At 43.5% G+C, this 25,623-nt stretch overlaps 1 long non-coding RNA gene across 1 annotated transcript in view; it reads right to left on the reverse strand.

Moving 5' to 3' along the window:
• The window catches only part of LOC103793942 (uncharacterized), a 136,496-nt gene that overhangs the window by 66,868 nt on the left and 44,005 nt on the right, over window positions 1-25,623 (reverse strand). The gene's annotated exons all lie outside the window — the stretch shown is intronic.

The raw sequence follows: 25,623 nt of genomic DNA on the forward strand, positions 1-25,623 counted from the left end.
AATGATATAAGTATCATCATCAAGATAAACAGTAGATATTATTTTATAGAAGTACGGAGAATATGGTAGGCACGTAGCCTGGACGGGAGGGGTGAGGATGGGATTCTGAATAATATTAACGAATGAATTGGGATTAGTCATGGAGTGAAGAAGGGCATTCCAAGCAGAGGGGAATAACTTGTCATGGCGTATTGGAATGATTGTGGTTGAACAGAATTTAAGTGCCATGAAGGAAGCCAATCACTGTATGTATCCCCAACACTTTGCACATGCACGCATCTAGTACATTGAATATATGTATTAGGTAAATGAGAGAATATGGATCATCTCTTTTCAAAAACACAGAAAGCTTAACAATATTCTAGTCCAGGGATTGGCAAACATTTTCTGCAAAGGGCCAGATAGTAAATGTTTTAGCCTTTGAAGTCTATGTACTACCGCCCGTCACAACTACTCACTCTGTTGTGTCCCATGAAAGCCACTATGGATGACAGGTAAATGGCATGAGTGAGTTCTAATAAAACTACACTTACAAAAATGGGCAATGGGCCAGGAACCATAGCTTGCTGACCACGGCTCTAGTCCAACACCCTGAATACAGCTGATTGATGGCAGCTCTTACACTAAATATTAATGTCCCAATATAAGTGTTTGGACACAGAGTAGCATCAATGTTTGGAGACAAGAGAGAGAGAAGTATAGGCCTCAGAAACCAGGAACATATTCACAGAGGAAACTGGATTCCAGTTTAGACCACAGCCTCAATGTAGTCCAAAAAATGAGAAGGCAAGATGCTAAAAAAAGAACACCCACCTGGTGTCTTCTCACCAATGTATTTAGGTTCTAGGTGTGCTTTGCTGAACCTAAGACAGAGGGGTAGAGAGAACGAGGGTAAAAGCAAAACCACACTCTAGGACAGCATGTCAGGCCAAAGAACAGATGCGACATTGTGTCTCCTAAACAGGGATGTGGGGAATTGAAAGGCCTTAGCCTCTGGGCGAACAACACAGTGACACAGAAGCAGCCAGGCTGGCAGATGGAAGAGCACAGCCTGATCTACTGCTCAAGATGCGAACCAGCCCCTGGTCTGAACCTCCCTCTGCATTTCAACTCAGAGAGAACGCGCGACGCACAGTCTCTTGGGACACCAGATGTTAAAAGCCATTGTAGGTTCATTCTGGCACAACGTTTCATTTCACAAATTGAGAAACTAAGTTCTAGACAGAAGAAACAACTTTTCCAAGGTCACAAAGCCAGTGAGTGGCCAGGGTGGTTCTGAGCCTTAAACCTGGCCTCCCGATTCTCTGTAGACCCTTCTCTTCCATCCTGCTGAAGCTCCCACCCCCACCCCCATCCCAGTGCAGGCATTCTAATAATCTTTCATGTATAGATATACAGGTGTCTTGGCTTTGGATGTAAAAATCTATAAGACATTTCATCAGTATTGACTCTATCTCTTATTAGACCATGGTCCCTTGAGGTGACAGGTGGCTTATCTGCTTTTTCTGGCTCTGTGAAGACAGGGTCTCTGCACTCACTGTGAGGAGGCAAGTCCTGCACTTCTCAGACCTGCTCAGAGAACCCTGCCCTTCAGGAACCATCCCCAGGTTCACTCCAGCCCGAAACACCAGAGACTAAGCCCTTCTGAATTCCACATCAACTCCCTGAAGTCCTATTAATGCTCTGATTAGAATTATTTGTGCTCAAGAGTGTCTGTATTGCCCACTAGATTGAGAACTCCTCAAAGGCAGGAATTGTGTCTCAGTTATCTCTGTACTTTTGTCTGACACATAGATAGGTAGTATTAACTGATGGTAAAATGCTTATAGCCTCCAGAGGGCCAAGAGAGCATAGCCAAGAGATTAGAAGATTGTGTCAACCGGAGAAAAGGCAATCCTGAGTTCAAATGCTGACTCACACGCTATTTAATCTCTCTGAGACTCAGCTTCTTCATCAGAGTCATTGTCAGAACTAAATGAGACAACGCTGCTGGTATTGGTGGGAACGAGGGCTGGCTCCCTTCTTGGGCAGTAGATCAGGCTGTGCTCTTCCATCTGCCAGACTGGCTGCTTCTGTGCTCTTGTGTTGTTCACCCAGAGACTGAGGTGTTATTAACTGGTGGTTAAATGGTTAGAGCCTCCAGAAAGCCAGGAGAGCAGAGCTGAGAGATTAGGAGATTGTGTTGACTGGAAAAAAAAGACAATCCTGAGTTCAAATTCTGACTCACACACAGAAGATATTTAATCTCTCTGAGACTTAGCTTCCTCGTTGGAGTGGTTGTCGGAATTAAATGAGACAATGCTGCTGAAGCCTTTGGCAGAACACCTGGCATTCAGTAAACACTCAGTCAGTGTGCTGGGAGGCAAAGGTAAGGCTTCCAGTATCATGGGTTGGGCTGTGGATGAACTGGTTAGTTCACACTGGGCTGTCTCACAGTTATCTTTATTAGGTACAAGGAGAGCTTGAGCAGAAGATGGATGAGGTAAATCCACCATGTGACAAGAAAAACTAGAAAACCAGACCCCACCCAACTCCTAAAGGAAATAACCCAGGTGACACCCAGCCGCAACAACCAGACCAGCGCCTCTGTATGCCAGGCCAGCGCAAAGCTGCAGCCTCCTGCCAATCGATGGAGCCCCACACACTTTCCAGAGAGACGATACTCTGTATTCTCCAGCTAAAACCCTTATATCTCTGGCTGGCTAGTGACAATGGTGAGATACACTGGGTAGCTGACAAAGAAAAATAGACTTTTTTCAAGAAATAAACACATCAACACCTGTTAGTCAAAGCTGACTGAATTCCAGCAGCCTGTGAATGCCGAAAAAGAAAAAAAAAAGGCATGAAACATGGATTATGGAAGGTAATGACAGAGACTGAGGTCCTGGAGCCGATGGCCATGTGTGGTCATGGAGTGGGTGGGAGGTGAAGGTAGCAGGTCACCTAGGAGTCCAGTAAGAAGGACAAAGTAGAAGGTTGTAGCAACTAAAACCTGGGCCAAATCAAATCCCAACTGCATTAAGATTACAAAAAGCAGAAAGAATAGGTAAGTAAAGGACAAAATAGAATCAAATTCAAGCCCCCAAACGAAACAAGTGCAAAAACATTGTTGAAAGCAGACGCTGGGTGCCGCAAAGAAAAATCAGCACTGAAACAAAGGCTCTTTTGGCAATGCAATTTTTGCTTCCTGGACTGCAGGAAGGGTACTCTCACTAGCCATCTTGTCACAAGGGCAAGCACACAAATTTATCCCTTACACAGTTGGGGTCATCCTTACTGCTGTGTCTGATATCTGTTGGTTGGAGCCACACTTCACAATTTAAACTAAAACCCAATTGGCCAACGACTTAAAACTTTTCTAAACAGGTAAAAGCTATAGAGAGCTGGGACCTGCCTGTGAGCACATCCAGCACAGATATCTTTGTTAAAGTACAAGGACATAGAATATACTACATGCCTGTAAGCATGGCATGTTTAACAGCTACACAGGATAGGGCTTACCAAAGAGTTATTAGCACCCTTATGATTTATTCTTTAACAAGAAAGGAAACTTTAAAGAGAAACCTTTTTACCCCCCACAAACAGCAACAAAAAAAAAACCCTTGTTAAAAGAATAAAATCTAAGCAAATTAATTTACATGTAAGAATTTAACTGGATAAAGCATACTTCTGAAATGCAAAGTCAAAAGGCTAAGATGTAACTAAGCATATAACTTCAGGGTCTAGTTCCATGGAAGTAAAGCAGGGGTGTACTGGAAAAGTTGGTATCACCCATCTTCTCCACGCCAAAAAATGTCCCCCTGATTTGCAGGATTTGCTAATTTCCATGGTGTGAACATTCCCACCATAGTCAGTTTTGAGCCACCAACATGAATATCATTGAGCTCAGAGTTGGGAAGAAATTTAACAATTGGATCCTGCAAAACCAGTACAAACTGCCCCCGTATGCCAGTGGACGTAAGCTGAATTTGGGGAGCATAAAAAGAAGCAAGAGCATAGTACAGATGCAGCCCCCAAGGGCTCAACAAGAAGCAAAGAAAGAAGCAATGAGATCAAAGACCTTTCGAGCTCTCCCCCCAAAAAAACAGTCCAGTCTAGGATCAGATCCAGATTCTGCTACCCACTGGCAACGAGACCTGGGAAAATTCCTTAATCTCACTTAGTTTCAGTTTCCTCAAGTGCAAAATGAGGCAAATAACACTGAGGAAGGGATGTTGTCAGGACTGAGAGAGATCATGACTAAAAAGCACAGTGCTGGGCACTTGGGAGACACTGAGCAATGATCACATTCTCTTCCAGCAATGCTTCTGATCCTCCTTCTTCTGGACCCACTAGAGCTTTGTAAATGTGCTAGTCTATCATGATAATGTTTCCTGGAACAAGTTCTCATTTCAAATATTCTGTCCCTTTGTGCCCATTCATTTCATTGAGTCTTGATTTGAGAGTTCATAAAATATGTTCAACATAATATAAAATATGTTCAACATTGTAGAAGAGACATTTATATATGGATCTGTCTTCTACAGGCTGTGAGCCTCTTGTAGATAAGGACGTGTGTTACTTTTTTCTCTTTATCCTCAGTTATTAGCCCAGTATCCAACACACAGTGGGCTCTTGGTAGATATTAATTGAGGAAGGAAGGAAGGAAGGAAGGAAGGAAGGAAGGAAGGAAGGAAGGAAGGAAGGAAGGAAGGTAAGAAAGGAAAGGAAAGGGAAGGGAAGGGAAGGGGAGGGGAGGGGAGGGGAGGGGAGGGGAGGGGAGGGGAGGGGAGGGGAGGGGAGGGGAGGGGAGGGGAGGGGAGGGGAGGGGAGGGGAAAAGGGGAAAAGGGAAAAAGGGAAAGGGAGGAAAAGGAAGGAAGGAAGGAAGGAAGGAAGGAAGGAAGGAAGGAAGGAAGGAAGGAAGGAAAAAGCTAGTTTGTCTCTGTCACATGGTGCTAGTGAAAAGAGAAGACATTTTGGCATCAGCTAAGCCTGGGTTTAAACCCTGGTTTTGTCTGATAATGGCCAAGTTATTAATACTATGAATAAAATGTCTGGAAAATGAGATAATTTCTGACTCATAGCATTGTGAAAATAAGGACAGTTAAGAATGTTATGCACTCTGCAGATTTTTTAAGTTGCAATATAATTTACATAAAGTACAAACATCTTAAGCATGACTCTCAATAATTTTGAATGTAACTTACATAGCGAAATCAAAATACAGAATATTTCCATCAGCCTCATGAACTTCCTAGGGAAGGGTTAAAACATGGCTGCAAAGTCTTTGATAGTCCTTTCATTGAGAGGTGGGGACTCAGTCCCCTCTCTCGGAATCTGAGCATGACTGCCTTGACCAATAGAATACAGCAGGAGTGGCACTGTGTGACTGCCAAGGCTTAACCATGCAGCTTCTACCTTATTCTCTGGGACACTCACTCTTGATAACCTGAATACCAAGCGAGAAGCCTGATCACCTAAGGTTGCCATGTTGAAGAGGCCACATGTAGGAACTCCAGTCAAGAGTCTCAGCTGAACCCAGCCTTTCAACAAGCCTGCCAACATGTCAGACAGGAGGGAAACCATCTTGGACCCTCCAGACCAGTCTATCTATCAGTGCCACATTAAAAATAAAAGAAGATTTGGCCAGGTGCAGTGGCTCACGCCTATAATCCCAGCACTTTGGGAGGCCGAGGCAGGCATATCATGAGGTCAGGAGATCAAAACCCTCCTGGCCATGGTGAAAACCTGTCTCTACTAAAATATAAAAAATTAGCTGGGCATGGTGTCGTGTGCCCGTAGTCCCAGCTACTTAGGAGGCTGAGGCCAGGGGTTCGCTTGAACCAGGGAGATGAAGGTTACAGTGAGCCGAGATCATGCCACTGCACTCCAGCCTGGTGACAGAGCAACATTCCGGCTAAAAATAAAAAAAAAAGACTTACTTACTTAAAATCAAGCTCTGCCTAAACTCCTGACTCACAAAATTGAGGAGCAGAATGTGCTGCTTGTTGTTTTAGCCATTAAGCTTTAGAGTACTTTGTCACATAACAATAGACGTGGAACAGTTCATACTTTTCCTTTCCCGGTCAATAGTATCCCAACTCCTCCCCTGAAATAATCACATTTCTTTCTATTTTACTGTACTTTAAGTTCTGGGGTACATGTGCAGATCATGCAGGATTGTTGCATAGGTACATACATGGCAATGTGGTTTGCTGCCTCCGTCCCCTCGTCACCTGTATCTGGCATTTCTCCCCAGGTTATCCCTCCCCAACCTCCCTACCCCCCACTGTTCCTCCCCTAGTTCCCCCCAACAGACCCCAGTGTATGAGATGCTCCCCTCCCTGTGTCCAAGTGTTCTCACTGTTCAACACCTGCCTATGAGTGAGAACATGCAGTGTTTGATTTTCTGTTCTTGTGTCAGTTTGCTGAGAATTATGGTTTCCAGATTCATCCATGTCCCTACAAAGGACAAAAACTCAGTCTTTTTTATGGCTGTATAGTATTCCATGGTATATATGTGCCACATTTTCTTTGTCCAGGCTATCATCAATGGGCATGTGGGTTGGTTCCAGGTCTTTGCTATTGTAAACAGCGCCACAATGAACATATGTGTGCATGTATCTTTATAATAGAATGATTTATATTCCTTTGGATATATACCCAGTAATGGGATTGCTGGGTCAAATGGAATTTCTGTTTCTAGGTCCTTGTAGAATTGCCACACTGTCTTCACAATGGTTGAACTAATTTACACTCCCTATATTTTCTATGAGTTTTATTGTTTAGATTCCATATTTAAGCTTATAACTTATTTCAAGTTAATTTGTAGGTATAATGTGAAGTAGAGACCAATAGTTTATTTTTTTTCTCCCCCTTACAAATATTCAGCTGCTCCAGTACCACTCATTGAAAAGAGCTTCCTTTCTCCACTGAACTGCATTGGTGACTTTGTTGAAAATCCAGTGACCATGTATATGTGGGTCTACGATCTACACCTTTACAAAAGTGGTCTAGCTGTCCAGGTGTCTGAAATTTCCTCATTAGCAATACCCATCTTTATTATTTGTATGATTTTGGTCTTTAAAATCCCAAATATCTATCTACAATATAACAAATGAAGCCCTGTTCTCTTTTTATACCTTTGGGTGTTAGAATTCATTGAGTCCCAGATAGCAGAAATGACCTGTGCTGGAAGCCAGAGGACCTGAGTTACAGGTCATTCTAATTCAACACGCTGTTCACTGAGGACCTTCTGTTTGCCAGGCATGATGCTTGGGGTGTGTCGGGGGGAGTGAGAGGCCAAGGAATAAGACACATTCCAGCCAGGCGCGGTGGCTCACGCCTGTAATCCCAGCACTTTGGGAGGCCGAGGCAGATAGATCACGAGGTCAAGAGATTGAGACCATCCTGGTCAACATGGTGAAACCCTGTCTCTACTAAAAATACAAAAAATTAGCTGGGCATGGTGGCACGTGCCTGTAATCCCAGCTACTCAGGAGGCTGAGGCAGGAGAATTGCCTGAACCCAGGAGGCAGAGGTTGCAGTGAGCCGAAATCACGCCATTGCACTCCAGCCTGGGTAACAAGAGTGAAACTCCATCTCAAAAAAAAAAAAAAAAAGACACATTACCTGCCCATAAGGACTTCCCAGCTGAGTTGCAGGTCTAGTGACATGAGGGCACCTTCATGGATCCGAATCCCCACAAAGAAGCCTGGAATTCAGAGTGCAGAATTTAGACAACGTCTTCACCTCTAGGAGTTACAAGAATTTTAAGACATTCTAGTCAATTCTCTAACAGGTGACCTAGATCAATGCGTGCCTTAAATTTCTCCATTGTTGGAACAGAACAGAGGTATCAGAGGCAACATACAATCTTTGATAAACCTGACAACCATATAATCTTTGATAAACCTGACAAAAACAAGCAATGGGGAAAGGACTCTGTGTTTAATAAATGGTGTTGAGAAAACTGGCTAGCCATGTGCAGAAAGCAGAAACTGGACCCTTTCCTGACACCTTACACTAAAATTAACTCCAGATGGATTAAAGACCTAAACATAAGACCTGGCACCATAAAAACCCTAGAAGAAAATCTAGGCCAAACCATTCAGGACATAGGAGTAGGCAAAGACTTCATGACCAAAACACCAAAAGCATTGGCAACAAAAGCCAAAATAGACAAATGGGACCTAATCAAACTCCACAGCTTCTGCACAGCAAAAGAAATAGTCACTAGAGTGAATCGGCAACCAACAGACTGGGGAAAAAAATTTGCAGCCCATCTGACATAGGGCTGATATCCTGAATTTACAAAGAACTCAAAGAGATTTACAAGAAAAAAAAAAAACAAACAAACCCATTCAAAAATGGGCAAAGGATATGAACAGACACTTTACAAAAGAAGACATACATGAGGCCAACAAACATATGAAAAAATGCTCATCATCACTGGTCATTAGAGTGATGCAAATCAAAACCACATTGAGATACCATCTCACGCCTGTTAGAATGGCGATCATTAAAAAGTCTGGAGACAACAGATGCTGGAGAGGATGTGGAGAAATAGGAACACTTTTACACTGTTGTTGGGAGTGTAAATTAGTTCAACCATGTGGAAGACAGTGTGGCGATTCCTCAAGGTCTTAGAAATAGAAATTCCATTTGACCCAGCAATCCTATTACTGGGTATATATCCAAAGGACTATAAATTATTCTACTATAAGGACACATGCACACGAATGTTCACTGAAGCACTGTTTACATTAGCAAAGACCTGGAACCAACCCAAATGCCCATCGATGATAGACTGCACTGGGAAAATGTGGCACATATACACCATGGAATATTATGCAGCAATCGAAAATGATGAGTTCATGTCCTTTGTAGGGACATGGATGAATCTGGAGAGCATCATTCTCAGCAAACTGACACAAGAACAGAAAACAAAATACTGCATATTCTCACTCATAGGCGGGTGATGAACAATGAGAACACATGGACACAGGGAAGGGAGTACTACACACTGGGGTCTATTGGGGGGAATAGGGGAGGGACAGTGGGGGGGAAGCTGGGGAGAGATAGCATGGGAGAAATGCCAAATGTGGGTAAAGGGGAGGAAGGCAGCAAAACACACTGCCATGTGTGTACCTATGCAACTGTCTTGCATGTTCTGCACATGTACCCCAAAACCTAAACTACAATAAAAAAAAATTCTCCATTGTTAAAGAATGGCCTCACCCCTGGGATCATTCATATAATGTACTTAACTCTAAACTTAATATGTAGTGAATGCTTAATATGTTACCTTCTTTTATAATGATGATGATAATGATGATGATGATGATTCCTCCCAGGGCCGTGGTGAGGATAAAATCACAGGGTCACAGAATCTCATGATTGGAAGTAAACTTCCAACTGGAGTTCAGCAGCTAACTATCAGAATTGCCTGGAGACCTTGCTGAAAAATACGAATTCCCCAGGCCTCTGCCCAATCCAGGATTCTGTTCTTTTTTTCCAAGGTGAGGCCTGGGATTTTGTGTTTGGAACAAAAATCTCCAGATATTCTAGGATCAGCCATGTTTAGAGACCACTAACTTCTGGCACAAGCTGAAGAGGGGAGAGGTGGAAAGATGCCGAAAATTGTCCTAGAAATGCTATTATACAAACATAATTTGTTAATTAGATACAATTATTATAATTGACAAATACTTTCTAGAAGAAACAGCTAGCACAGGTCAAACCCAGAGAAGAAAGGGCATGGGATAAGAGGGACCTGAGGAGAAAAGTCACAGGGTGCCAGAGACTCATTTCAACAATCCTACAGTTTTACCTGGGGCTAGACCCTGCTTTAAGACCCAAAGCCAGTTTGTATCATGTTGGTGATAGATTAAACCAACAGATTGGTTTGCCAATTCAAACTAAATTTTTTAAAATCAGCACCAAAAACTAGTTGAGCTCAAGATAAGGCATGCAGATATGGCAAACTCCCAGAGAAATGATTTTAAGGAATGGTAGCAAATTTCAAAATCTGAGGCATGGTGACCCGGCAGGACTACAGAAGGTCAGGGTACTTCCAAAGCTGTGAAAATCTTGCCAACAACAGGCCAAAGAAAACTGATTTCAAGACTGCTGATAGAACCAAGCAGGGAGGGGTTGAGACTGGTTTTGTCTGCAGTAAAATTTTCCACTGGTCACACAGATTTCTTTTTTCTTTTCTGAGTTTCAGCATGGATGAGCAGATGGCTGGAGCATTGGAAGAGAGTTCAGGAATCTCACTAAGGACAGCAAAGTACGATGAAAATTCTTTGCGTCAGGATTGAGACCAGGAGCCAAAATGACCCCAACCCAAAATCTCCAGGAAGGATAGTCCAGAAAGGCACAGGCTTGTAGAACAGGAGGTAAAGCCGTGGGCTGGGATGCATGAGGTCTTTCTTCAGCCACTAACAACCAGAGTGGCCCGGGTAAGCTGCTTCCACCTTCAAGCCTCAGTGTACACATCACTATTCCCTAGTCACTAGATCCTACTGTCACGACTTCTAAGGTCCCTTGCATACTGGGTGGCATTTTCTGGGTCACTAAGTCTTATGAAGAGATTAGGAAGCCCACTGGGGTCACTAAAAAAATGCTTTGCCCACAAAGCCTCACCCACTTTTACCTATATCCAATTGTGCTCTAAGAATGGTGATGGGCAGGATTCTAACGTGGTCATGTGGCATGGACCTGGGGAGGAGGGGGAAGAGGATGGAGCCTCCAAAGTTCTCCCCACCAGCAGCAGACCCTTTCTATATCTGAGCAGCAGAGACCTTTGGAAGCACCAGTGGGGTCCCTGCCAACCCCTCCCCAACCCTGACTCTATATCCACTTCCCATTGTCACCTCCTCATTTGGGCTGGGTAAATGGGAACTTGTTCACCAAGAGTCCCTCTGTTCTTGAAAGAGAGGAAGTTGAGAAAAGCCAAGGAAAGCACTGCCGGGCATGTCCAATAAGTCAGTAGTGTAAAGTGAATTTCATCTTGCAATCTGAACATGCTCAGGTAGATTCTGGAATGGCCAGCCCAGAGTTCAGGAAATTAGAATATTTGGAAGACAGCCCCCAATCCCATTCTTTTGGGATTCACAATAAGGATAGTTATCTTTGAGAGACACAATGTTATATTAACATTCTCTCTCTTGCTCTCTTATCTAAGTGCATTTATCCCTTTCTTTAAGATAAAATCATCAAAATTTTTCTTTTTTTTAATTTAAATCTTCTGGCTATCATATAAACCCAATTCCACTTTTGAGGGAGAAGGGAGGGCTCCCTAGTAAACAGCACAGCCCACCACAATTCCTGACATGAAAACAACTCATAGCCAGCCTACAGAATTTCTCAGACTACATTGCCTATAACCTGAAAAATGTCTGTAGGCCCAATTTTCTAAAACTGCTCTTTCTTTTCTCATATTTTGAGAGATAAGGCTGCTAATCCCTTTTAATGGTCACAGCTGTGTCCAGTGTGTTTCTGAGGCCTCAGAATCTCAAATCCACTGTTGGTAATGATCCCAGAGGCTTATTTTTCCTCTACCATAGAGGGGACAGAAAAATCAGTTCCACAAAATATGCATTCTCATCCAGGAAGGTTAGGGTGCAATGTACACCAAGTGTGAGCATTGCATGTTCGAAACCTTTACGCTTTTCAGACAAGATTCAACCAGCTGATTTTACTCCACAGCCAATTCTCTCTGTGCAATAACAGCCCAATGGCCATCTGGGAATCTAAATTGCCAAAGCTTGGTGCCAGATTCACCTCCCATGTGGAACACATGTTCAATGACTTTTGAGTGTGTGTGTGTGTGCACACGCGCGTGCACACATGCATTCATGATTACAGGGTGAGTGGGAAAATTCTGCCATCCATGACTTTCTGGAAATACTAAGATCTGTTTTGTCCTCATCTTAAGTAAACGACTTACAAGCTGTAAATATGTCAGTTCTTTGAAAAGGGAGGTATAAAAGGTACACTCCATCCCCAGATAGAATTAAACAATTTATTCCAAAGGGATCTCCTGTCACTCACACCAAGGTTCCTCTGAGCTTCTCTGCATCAACCAAGGACTTTGCTCCATGGGAACAGCCACTTTTTCCAAAGGCTTAGCCTCTGTTCTTAATCATGTTTATGTCCCCAGATGATTTCGCTCATCTTTTCGACTGAGGACTTATAAAACTAACATGTTCCTGTATTTCTCTGTTTGCTTTAAATTTTATTTCCCTCTACCTGTATTCTGGGCCATAAGAAAGAATATTATTCCCAGAAGCCAGAGAAACTAGGCAGTCTGAGGAAAGTTCTTTGGATTTGAAAGGTATAGCCCAAGGAGAGTTGCAGAGAATTTTCATCAGGATAAGACTGACACATGGCTAGAACTGAGTGGCCAGGCTTGCTTCACTGGCCTTCTCTCTGAGTTTCCCACATCTGAGCCACCACAGGAGAACAGGAGACTCCCCCAGCCTCTTGGTAAAGCAGTCCTCCTGAGAGCTGAGGGCCTCGCAGGAATGCTTTAGGGAGCTGAACAGGACAGGCTGATGCCCTTGCCACATTTGATTGGCTCCATCATTTTGGTTTTTTTGGTGGTTTTAAAATCTGCTTTCAAATATCTTTCCAATTTACTTGTTTCTAAAGTCACAAATTTCAAAACAGAAGATTTAATGACATTCAACAAATTGTGTATATATAACCAGATTGCCTAGAGAACCTGAGACCTTCTTCTCTGCTGGACTATGAAAACCTAAAGACTGAGGGCCTGGCTTCTATCTCTGTATCTCCACAGCTTGGTGAATAGCCATGCTAAGTGCTAAATAAAGATAGTTTGGTGAATGAAACAATGAATAAAAGCTCAACACAGACCCCGCACTAGCTAGGCAGATCTTGGGTGGAAGGCGGGAAAGCAGCAGCAGCAGCAAGATAGTTCGAGGTTGCATGCTGGGAACCTTGCGGGGCAGACAGGCACGGCACCAGTGCAAGCAGGGGAGAAGACCAGCAGCCCAAGGCAAGACCCACTCCGGCCAGCAGGATGGTAAAGAAAGGGTTGATATATGTTAAAAATGGTGAGCGAAGGTGTGTGTAAAAGAGAAAGAGACAGAAAGTAAAACTAACGAAAAAGATAGTGTGAAGCAAAAAAGCTTTCTATTTTAAAGACTCAGGCAAAAAAACTAAGCCAAAACATGTTTAAAAAAAAAGTTTTTAAAAAATTATAAAGTAAAAGAGGAGGGAATTGTGGGAAGTAGAAAAGTTCTGTTTTAAAGTTTCCTTTCTTATTAAAGAACAAGTGTGCTAGTAACTTTGTTAAGCCCTATGCTATGTAGCTGTTAGACATGACCATGCTTACAGGTACATAGTACACTCTGTGTCCTTTAACCAAGTACTTTAACCAAGATATCTGTGCTGGACATGCTCACAGGCAGCCCCCAGCTCTCCCTGCTTTTACCTGTTTAAGAAAGTTTCAAGCTATTAGCCGATCAGGTTTTAGTTTAGACTGTGAGGTCTGGCTCCAGCCAACAGAGATCAGAAACGGAGAAAGGACAACTCCAAATGCGTAAGGAATAAACTTGTGTGTTTTCCTTCATTCATTGTACTCTTGTGGCAAGATGGCTAGTCAGAATACCCTTCCTGCAGTACAGGAAGTAAAAATTGCATTGCTGAAAGAGTCTTTGTCTCAGTGCTAATTTTAATTTGCGCTCTGAGCATCTATTTCCAACATCTATTTCTAACAGAAGGCAGAAAGGAAAGAAGGAAAGAGGGAAGGATGGAAGGAAGACGGCGGTGGGGGAGCAGGAAAGAAGGAAGGGAAAGAGGAAGCAAGGAAGAAAGAAAAAAGGAAGACAGGAAGGGAGGAAGGAAAAGAAGGATGGAGTGAAAAAGGAAAAAGAATGAAGAAAGGAGGCTACAGCATAATATACAGCACTGATTCTTCAGAAAGATGAGATTTTTCCTACATGAAATACATGGAGAACAATGAAAATTAATGTATACAGCTCCCTGACCTGGAAGACAAATAAATAAGATAAAAAAGTAGGGTATTCACAGGCAGAAAAGAGTAAGAGTGAGAGAGAGAGAGAGAGAGAGAGAGAGAGAGAGAGAGAGAGAGAGAGAGAGAGAGAGAGAGAGAGAGTGTGTGTGTTGTGTGTTGTGTGTATGTGTGTGTTGTGTGTATGTGTGTGGGGGCTGGAGAGTAGAGGAGGGGTGAGTTTGGGAAGGAAGGTAAAACCACATACAATGCTGTTAAGTAAAAGGGTTGCAGGCCAAATTTTTCCAGGTCAGCTATCTCCAGTCATCAGACTGAATTAATTCCTATAGTCCCAACTCCGTTTGGCCTGAGTAAACGAAACCTAACAGATACTTAGTGTTTACGCCCTTGTTTTCTTAGCCTTTCTGAGTGTGCCATCAATCCAAAGCATTGGCCACAACCCTCTCTCGCAACATCTCCGGGGGTTTGCTCTGTTTATCCAGCAAACTTGTATCAAACTGTCTCCAGCTTGGGGAGGCTACTCTGTTGACTTGCTAACTTGTTTGAGAAGCTGACAAAATCTACTTTCTCTGTAGGAATCCACAGAGGCAAAAGAGGCTCCTTAAGACTCCCCACTCCTTGCCTGAATCCATTCCCACCCCAGGTGAAGGACACAATTAAGGAGACCCCTTTTCCCATTTATATTATTGGGTTCACTGTCATTGCCTATATTGTCAGTTTAATTCCATCACTAGATCTGCATGTTTTGTCTACATGTTGATGGCAGCCCCATCTGTTTGATTCGTATTTCTTACACCACATGCTGAGCATAAGGGCAATGCACTTAAACTCACAGAAACTCATCCTATGTCACATAAGTGTGCATGAACATACTAACACACATACACACAAACACGACCTGCAAAATCCCATTCAGAGAGTATTCTAAAGTCCTCCTTACCCCAAGAAGCCCTCACATGCTGCACAGGGCTTATGTTTCTATACCAGAGAAACTGTGCAGAGAAACTTCTTGGTTTGCTTAATGTTCATTTCAATTTCTACATTTGCAAATTGAGCGAACCAAGAAGATGACAGTGGGGAAAGGAGTTGCCTTGAGTAGACCGAAAGAGAAGCTTTGTTTCAATTAAAAATCGACATATTGTGTCACTGTTTAGAATGATTGTGAGAAGCCTTGTTTCAATTAAAAATCGACATATTGTGTCACTGTTTAGAATGATTGTGACATTCCAATACACAAATATATTTTTCTGTGAGTTCTACTCCATGTCTATATAAATCTTAAAGATTTCTTCAACATTGACTGCCATTCTTTATAATTGTCTGGGAATACTATGGGCACTAAGTTGATGCTACCTATTTTACATCAAAAACTTCTAGAGGTTAAGGACCTTACCACTGAGCAATGACCCCAGCCACAAAAGTTTTCCAACTCCAAATGCACATCAAACTCACCAGGAAATGTTTACTTCAGTCCCCCACTCCGCCCCCCCACCCCCCACCCCACAGATTTCTGAATCAAGATCTCAGGAGTTTGGGAGTTCTTAGAATCTTTGCTTTTCACCCCTTCCCAGCTGACCATTAGCAGCTAGCTCAGCCCTGGTGCAGATGTTAAAGTCAGAACTCAAAATCCAGCTTAGGCAGCTGGTTGTTAGCAGGGTCTTCTGGACGGAACATCTATAAGCCTCCAGGTCTTTCAGAAGGCAATATTCCCCATAATACTTTTAAGAGCTGGATAAATGCCCACATGCCCAGAGAGAGAAAACTATCTCAAAGAAGGCATTTCTTGAGTCAAGACTCCAAAAGATGTTCATGCTGGGGATCAGCCCACCCTGTTCCTTTCAGTAACATCAACCTCTTCTCCCACCCCACCCTTCCCAAACTGTCCCCTGTGGGCTTCCTGAGGACACAAGGGAGGAAAAAAGGAATCATGAAAGATCACTTAGGATTTCTCCAGTGATCCACACATGCATGATCCAAAATTATACCTTCTGACATTTACACCAATTTGACATTTACCCACACTCTGGTTTTCACCTTTTCTCCATTCCTAAAGGAGATGTTGGTTAAGCTAGTGCCATAGCAATGGGGACAATCTTGAACCTAACATAAACCTCCTCCATATTTCATTCTGTATCATAAAACCCAAGAAAAGTGTGAAGGTCAAAATCACTCCTCTTGTTCACCCCTGTTTCACCCTACTCGTGAACACTGAAAGAGTAGACAAGAGGGTCTCTGAGAAGCCTTCCAATTCTCCCTTCTGTATCCTCTGCTCCAGCAACATTAATCTAACTCCACCTTGCTTTTTTCCTTCAGTTTTCCCTTTTTATTCTGAGTAGACCATCAGCAAATTCTAAATGGTTTTCGATTAGCAAAGCAGAAAGAGCTCAGCAGTGCCGCTTAACTGTTCTCAAGCTGGTCTTCAGATACCCTTCTCTTTGAACCTTCTCCAGAGTCCATCATGCCAGGGACACAAACTCTTAAGTGTCTAAGTTCTTTATAGCAATAGTCTCATCAGTGTCTACAAGAAGGTCACTGACTGCCCTTCCCCATGACCTGCAGCTGTATTTGTTTGCAGTCCTAATATCACTGGTTACTCTTATAAACAATCACCTCCCTGCCCCACCTCCCTCCCACTCCTTATCCCTCAGTCCCATCAGTCAGCGGTAAGTTATAGGGCAAGTGCAGAACAAATCTGCAGTTCTCTCATCTGCCCCAGGTCTCTCTAAGTGCTCATTTTTTCCAGCTTTCACCCAATCACTCAGATATTTGTGCTTGGGATTCCTGTCTTAGAGATATATTTGTTTGTGCGATTTCAGGCTAGAATTAAGTTCCTGTCTCTTCCCACCAAGAAGGATCTTTAAATCTGGAACGTCCTGTCCTGGACTTTTTGTTGCTGTCCACCAGCACATCCTATTCTGGAATCCGCAAATGGCTTGGAGATGAGGTTGGGCAAGGTTGAAACTCTGCTTTTCAGTGGTCCAGGCTGCAAATACACAGCCAGCTTACCCCCTATTATACACCAATTTTGGTGACCAACATGGGCTGTGCCTAAGTGCCACATTTCAGAGGCCACCAAATGGATAAATGCATTTGGCAACCAGCCCCTGGGCGGTGGTGAGCATGGAAACCCGGAGGTGCCATTCATTTTCAAGAATGTGGTAAAGATTTGGATCTCTCATCCACACATGAGCCTTTCTACTCTACGTGCCAGAGCACCCATGGAAAATAAAACTGGGATCACAAAGGGGAAAGTGGAAAGGCCAGTTTTGCAGGGGAGAAAGGCAGACACAGCCAACAGACCAGTGCTGCAGACAAACCAGAAAGAAAACCACGTTGAAACTTAACTGGGGGAACAGAGAATGGGCTGATCTTTTCCACTGTTCTTTTTCCATCCACAGAATTACTCAATATTGGGTGAAAGAGTTCCTTAGATGTTATGGATTTGGAATTTTAAGAAAAAAATATGATAGGACTGCTTGTAAATTTCAACCAGAGATGTGCACAGATTATTTTGAAAAGCACTGCAGCCAAGTTCCCTGCTAGAGAACTGGCAGGAGGTCAGAGGAAGGGGTGGTGGCAGCTTCCCGTGTCAGTGTGTATTATGGGGTGAACTGACTGGATATTTGCAGCCTGGATCCCTGAAGAGTAGAGCTCCCAGGCCCAAAGCTGCCTGAATTCAGTGACCTGGAACAGGCTGTTTTTGATGAAGACCTAGGCCGCATTGTAACTTCCCACAGGCCAGCCCAAACTGCTGTTTTCAGAAGACCACCGACAAAGAATACACAACTGGGGGAAAATATCTCCTTTCTTTGTTTAATAATCCCCAAGTTAAAAACTAGAAGCCATAGGTTTAATTATCTGGCCTGTTGACTGAGAACCACCACACACAAACACACATACACACACGCACATGCACACTCACACAGACAGACATCCCTCTCTCAAGTCAAGTTTTCCATTGTGAAATGTAGTGGGAAAAACAAAAACCTGAGAGTCTAGAAACCTGAATGTCACTCTGGGCTCTGACACAGCGTTGCTGGGTGACCTTGCAAAAATTACTATGATTTCCCCAGCACCACTCTGCCCCTGTGATTGCCAACTTCCTGTGTCAATTTGGAGAGTGTTTTATGATAAGATCAATGCTGAAATATGTAGAGGATGAATAGAGCACATTTCCCTCCATAATGTGGGTGGGCCTCATACCATCAGTTGAAGGGCTGCATAGAACAAGAAGAATGACCTCCCTGAGCAAGAGAAGATTCTCCAGCAGCCTGCCTTCAGACTTCATCTGCACCGTTGGCTCTCCTAGGTCTCCAGTCTGCTGGACCACATTGCTGATTTTGGAGTCACCAGCCTCCATAACCACGTAAGCCACTTCATTGTAATAAATCTCTTTCTATATACAGATGCTCCTTCACTTATGATGGGGTTACGTCCTGATGAACGCATCATAAGTTGAAAATATCCTAATTGGATATCCTAAGTGGATATTTTCAACTTATGATGAGTTCATCAGGATGTAACCCCATCATAGGTGGATTGATATTGTTTGGATGTTTTTACCCTCCAAATCTCATTTTCAACTTACATTATTTCTAACTTACAGTGGGTTTATACAGATGTAACCCCTGTGTAAATCCAGGAGCATGCCGAAGGTGTATTGCTTTCAAGCCATTGTAAAGTTGAAAAATCTTAAGTCAAACCATAAGTTGATGATCATCTTACATACACGTCCTATTGGTTCTTATTTCTCTGGAGAACCCTGACTAATACAGTCTCCAAGAACCGAGTACCTGCCACATACTCAGCCCTTCAGGGATCATTGGGACAAATGATTCTGCCACCATGGAATACAAAACCTACCTGGAAAGACAAGGCTAACTTGGATGAAACACTGCAGAGTAATGTACATTAGTGGCAAAGGGTGTGGGCCAGTGGCTGGTGCTATAGGAGCTCAAAGGAGAGTTCAGAGGAGGATTCAAAGAGGATGTGGCAATTGTCCTGGGTCTTTATGGCAGTTAGAATTTTCCTAGGGGAAGAGAACAGGAGGGACGGCCCAAAGGGAGGATGTGCTTGGTGCCTTTCCTCTCCCCAGCATACCTGTCTCTGTGGATGGTATCATCCCTCACACAGGTGCTCGAGACAAAGGGCCCTCATCCCTATGCCCACCCACCATCACTAAGCACTCCCTGACCTTGATTCCCTTCTTATACAATTAATCATGTGTCTTCAAGCCCCCTCCCATAAATCTGAGGGTACCATTTCCCTGCTCTCCACCCTCACACCCACCTCCCCAGTCCAGGCCACCATGGTTGTTCTCCTAGACCACCATGGTAACCCCTTATGTGGTTACCCTACCTTTAGTCTCACTCCTCCAAGTCCTTGCTCCCCACAAAGCAGAGTGATCCTTTCAAAAATGAGCATCTGATCATGCCTCTCTCTACTTAAAACTCTTCAGCATCTCTGCATTTTCTACTGAATAAAACCCAAACCTAGTCTGGTTCCAGCATGCTGTGCTCTGGCCCCTGCTGTCTCTCAGTCTTCACATGTTACCCCTTGTCATCTTGTAGCTGACTAAACAGCCTTCAGAAATGCCCTTGTCTTTCCCACCTCCAGGCCTTTGCACAGGCTATCCCCTCTGCCTAGAACTAGTTCCCTTTTTCTTTATCTAATTTCTATTTGATTCAGATTGCAGTTCTTAGATCTTCCAAGAGAAACCCTTCTCTGACTTCTGCAGACCTATTTAGAGTTCCCCTAACAGCACCCTGTTCTTCCTCTCTCAAAGCACTTATTATAAGCGCTAGTGAAAATTTTGCTATTTTCTTAGCTAGATGTTAAGCTTTAAGAAGCCAGATCTGGGCAGGGAAAATATGGCACATATACACCATGGAATACTATGCAGCCATAAAAAACAATGAGTTCATGTCCTTTGTAGGGACATGGATGAACCTGGAAACCATCATTCTCAGCAAACTGACACAAGAACAGAAAATCAAACACTGCATGTTCTCACTCATAGGTGGGTGTTGAACAATGAGAACACATGGACACAGGGAGGGAAACATCACACACTGGGGTCTGTAGGGGGGAAATAGGGGAGGGACAGCGGGGGCAGGGAGTTGGGGAGGGATAACATGGGAAGAAATGCCAGATATAGGTGATGGGGATGGAGGCAGCAAACCACATTGCCATGTGTGTACCTTTGCAACAATCCTGCATGTTCTTCACATGTACCCCCCAAACCTAAAATGCAATTAAAAAAAAAAAAGCCAGATCTAACTCACATGCCCAGAAATTCCCAAAGTACTGAAGTGCATGTGGTAGGGACTCAAATATTTTAAATTTGCTAGGTCTGTCCTATACCCTGAAAATACACCAAGCACAAGGCAGGCCCACCCTTATGGGGCCCACACTCTAAAGACAATAAACCAATGAATCAGTGTAGTTAGATTTACAAAGAGGGCCATAGAGGAAAGAAGCAGAAGACTGTTGTTGAGCATTGATACTGTGTGGATGTTTTTCTCCTCCAAATCTCATGTTGAAATGTGATTCTTAATGCTGGAAGCAGGGCCTGGTGAGAGGTGATTGGATCATGAGAACAGATCCCTAATTAATGGCTTAGCATCATCCCCTTGGTGATAAGTGAGTTCTCACTCTGGTGGTTCATATGAGAGCTGGTTGTTAAAAGGGTGTGGCACCTCCCTGCTCTCTTGCTACCTCATTCACCATGCGACATGACTACTCCTACTTCACCTTCCACCTTGAGTAAAAGCTTCCTGAGGCCTCACCAGAAGCCAAGCAGATTCTGGCACCAAGCTTCCTGTACAACCTGCAGGACAATGAGCCCATAAAACCTTCTTTCTTTATAAATTACCCAGTCTCAGTATTGCTTTATAGCACGGCAATGGACTAACACAAGTATACTGGGGGAGGTAGAGAGGGAACACCTACGTTAGACATATAGTAGTCAGGGAAGGCTTCTCTGGGAAGCTTACACTGAACAGGAATCTGAAGAATGAAAACCAGCCCATCATGCAAAGGCCAGAGAAGCAAAGGCTCTAGGCAGGAAAAAGCCTACTATATTCTAGGGATGTCAGGAGATTAATATGGCTGAACAAAGAGGAGAAATAACATATTCTTCATTCTATCAAGCCCACATTGCCAGAGACTTATGCCACAGCATCTTTACCAGCTGTGGGCTGAGTCATTCTAGTGCAGTGGTTTGTTCCCTCCAGTGGGAGGGTGCATGGTAACAGAGAAGCCCCCACAGGGCATTGCCCTTTCTACAAAACATTTCAAAGCCCTGAGGCCTTGCCTTCTAAATCCAAATTCCAATGTAGTGAGGTAGGCCTATTCATATTAAAAATGTGCCATGTGCTAAAATTCATTAATAATCAGAAGAGGTTTGAGAATGAAATTATTATCAGTCCCTTTTTGCCTGGATGGAAAAAGGATAGGTTGAGCAAACAGGACTTCTGCTACTGTCTTTCCAACCATCAAACCAAGATTGTATCTCTTTGAGAATATGGGCTTTACAGGTGTCCCCAGGATGAGTCATGCTTATTAAAGATTAAGCATGAAGGCCACCCTTGAGGTCATGGTACCCCAGCCACAACCACTTTATTCCCAGGCTAAGTTTGTACCTCTGCACACTAGAGCTGCAGTGTGCCTTGCAGTCTGCTCCTTGTTGGACTCTACCACTGATTCCTGTCCCAGAACAATACACAAGATATGTTGATTATGAATAACTATGGGTAACAGCAGAAACGCTTGAGCCAAAGACTGTTTACATATCCTTTGAACAACCAGTTCTCCTTCTCCACCGTCAGCGCCAAAACTCCCTCCCTCCATTCCCCTTTCTCCAACCCTCAGAGGCGGTCCACATTCCTAGTCCAGGCAATGCATTCTTGCTGCCCTGACACATACCACCAGAGTGAGCCAGGCAGGCTCTTGAGAGAGCCAAGCTACCCACCCAACACTTGGCTTTGGCTAAGGGCATCGAGCCAGGCCATAGCGTCATAGCAACTAAGGTCCCTTGATAAGCCATATCAGTTCAACTCTTTCAAATTGATCATGGCATGGCTGATGAAGCTGATGAGAGTTACATCAGACTAATCCTCCAAAGCCCAGATTGAATGACTGTTAATGATGATAGGCCTGGCAGTTAACACTCTCCTCCTTGTGGAGGCTGCTGGCAGATCCGAATCTGTAATGGGTTTCAGGGAGGGGAAGGTTGTTGATTACAGGATGAACCATAACCTAATCAGAACTTCTGGGCATGCAAAGATCTCTAAGACAGCATTTGGGTTCAGTTTCATCACTACTAAATCACCACTGATCCTAGATGATTGTTGAACCAATATCTAATGTCAATGCCTTCTATGAAGAGGATTCATTTATTCATTCATTTATTTCTTTAAAAGGTGTATTTAGCACCTTTGTCATAAACTGTGCTAGATATGCAGGATAATGAGACAAATATGACATGTTTCTTGTGTGCTAGATATGCAGGATAATGAGACAAATATGACATGTTTCTTGCCTTCAAAAAGCTGTAAAGGGTGATGCATAGAATTATTTCTAGAGAAGACAGGGCTAAGAGACCACCATATGAATCTTCTAAAGTCAGTGACTACCAAAAATGTCATGACTAGCTAAGATAAGGATCCATCTGCAGGGACTGTGATGAGAATGTTGGTGGGCATATTGCTTTTATATTCTGGTTACTTATTGTAATATTAATATTAATAACTAAATTTTTACACTCATGATGTACAAGAAATGGTTCTAAATGCTCCACATACATTATCTAATACTAACAAATCTAAGCGATATATACTGTCATTCTCCTATTTTCACCTTGACTTTACAAATGCAGAAACTGAGGCTTAGATTGATTTATGAAGCTTTTTCCTCAGAAAGACTTCCAGGGGCCCCAGTTGAAGACTGTGGAGCTGATTCAAGCCTCTTGCTTTATGAAGTTCGTTCATTCAGGCTTTATCTCTTCCATCAGTGGCTACATTTCTCTGCCAAATGATGGACACAAACCCACAGACCCTAAATTGTGAGGTCATTTATTCATTCAACAAGTATCTATTATTGAATTCCCATGTGATAAGAATACAATGATGTAACAAACATAGGCTCTGCCCTCAGGATACTTTCAACCTGGTAGAGTAGTTAAGAAATGAACAGAAAAGATAGAGAGCAGGTCACAAGTGCTGAACTCAATGGGCTGCTGGATGGCAGCCTGATTTCCAGGCTGACATTGGCCCTTTGGTGTCTCTGTCTGGAGCTCCTGCAGCTGGACCCCTGGGCTACAGGCCCTTAGTATGGCCCACACCCTCATGCAACCCAACCTTATCCACCAGTACCCACGTCATCCACATCATGGACAAGACAACACGAGAAATTTGCTTGGTACCGTTCAGTGGAACTAAAAATGTAGAGAAAAAAGCCAAAGGGAGAGTCAAGGAAAAGAACAGGTGCCTGAGGAACAACTGCTTGGAACTCGAAGACAATCACCAGAATGAGGAACACAGGAAAGAACTTAACCACAAATTCAGCAATGAGGAACTGAAAGATAAGTATGGTGCAACATTATACAGGTCTCTCCAGCATGAGAGCTTCAGAGCTCCTGGCTTGGGATTGCCCTTAGCCCTCTCAAAGAAACATCAAAGATTGTCAAGTATCAAGTATCGGTGCAAGGGTTCTTCATCCTTCCGTGGCATTCCTGTGCTGGGTTGCACTTAGCATTCAGTACTCCAGTGATAAGTCTGTGTCCCTAGACAATGTGTGTGTGAGTTCTCAGCCTGCTCTGGTTGTGGGGATCTTTGCTTATTACCAAGAGTTGAAAAGCACCAACACCATGGCGACCTTCAGTAATATTATTCTTCAGCAAGCTCTTGCTGTCTGAGATGCAGGGAAGAATGCAACCCCTGCACAACAGTTGGTGACCAGGATATAGTGGAGATGAAAGGATTAGACTAAATTTCTACAGATATCAGATTGCTGGCTTTTCAGGGAGGTGGATAGATAACTCATCTATCCATGGGATGTCCAAGTCCCAGTCCTGGCCATGTAACTTGTCTCATGACAATCCCCTGGAAACAAAAAAATACTGTCTTCTCTTCCATAACCTGTTTGGAAGGCACAGCAACTGGTACAGTTGCCAACGCAGGCAATGGCACCATCATTGGACAGCTGGCCCCACTGACTTCAGAAGCTGGAAATGAGAACACACTCATTGCCAGTGAGATCAACACCTTGCTTGCATTGTGGCAGGAATTCATAGGCATCCCTTTCTTCATCATCACAGTGTCTATGAAGTGTCATGCATTGAACTCCTCCATCTTTCTCATTGGCATCATGTGGCCAACGTACCTAAGGGACTCCTAGTCACTGTCACTGTCACTCTGTTACTAGCAGAAAATGGATGGCCAAGTAGAACTGCCTGGTGAAGACTCTGGAAGTGCTGGAGACCCTCAGTGCCACCTCATCATTTGAGGTGACAAGACTGGCACCCTGACTCACAGTAGGATCTATCCATGGTGTAACAGATTAATGTGGCTGACATATGTGAAGAACAGTCAACCCAAGTCTTCACCCAAGGCTCTGGAATCTGGAACTCCTTATTCATAATAATAATAACATTGTGTAACCATGTTGAGTTCAAACCAGGACATGAAAGTCTTCCCGACATGGAGAAAGTTATGGTTGAAGATGCCCCAGAAACTACCCTTGGAAATTCTTAGCAGTCATTTTATGTTATGTCATGGAAATTAGAAAATGAAACTACAAAGTAGCCAGGCTGAAAACTCTTTTGATTATACCAGCAAATTTCATCTCCTCATATATGAGCTGATAATCCTAATAATAAATGCTTTCTCATGGTAATGAAGGGTCCCTGGAGATCTCAGAGGAGTGCAGCTGAAGGACATAAGTCAAGAATAGCCGAGTGAGCTCTTAATGATCTTCTCAGATGCCATTTTTGTTCAGACCTCTCCCCAATAGAAGCTGGGTGAGCCATCAGAGACAGGATGCTTTGACAGGGAATGGAGTCAATGCTCTAAAAAGGTAAGATATTGGGACTTCCATGAGAAAACCAGGTCCTGATGTAGCTAAAAATTTGGGGTGCACAGTGTTAATCAAGGACAGTGTGACAACTTTGCATCCATAGTCATAAGCTGAAGGAAGGTTGCCTGATCTTTGACAACCTACAGATGACTGCTTACACTTCAAGAACATTGCTGAGTTTTTAAATCTATATTATTGTTGGGCTCACCCTGCCCAGTAACACCATTACCATCTTGGTTCATCAACTTGGGCACAGACATAATTCCTTCATTGCCTTAGCTTATAAGGAAGCTGAAAGTGACCTTACGAACCAGCATGCCACAAGAAGGACAGACTGGTGAGCAAGCCACCTGCCACGTACTCTCCCTTCACACCGGCTTTGCATGAGGCCTGGGAGCTTTGGCTGTATATGTTGCCATTTATGCCCATTGCTCTCATTAACCTTTGGGATCAAATGGGAAAAGAACAGCATGAATGACTAGGAAGACAGTGTGAACAAGAATGGGCAAGATACCAGAGGAGATACCAAGACGGACAGGCTCCCTAACCACCCTCAGTGACATCC

The sequence above is a fragment of the Callithrix jacchus genome, chromosome 6 (assembly GCF_049354715.1).
Source record: "Callithrix jacchus isolate 240 chromosome 6, calJac240_pri, whole genome shotgun sequence".
Taxonomy (NCBI): Eukaryota; Metazoa; Chordata; class Mammalia; order Primates; family Cebidae; genus Callithrix; species Callithrix jacchus.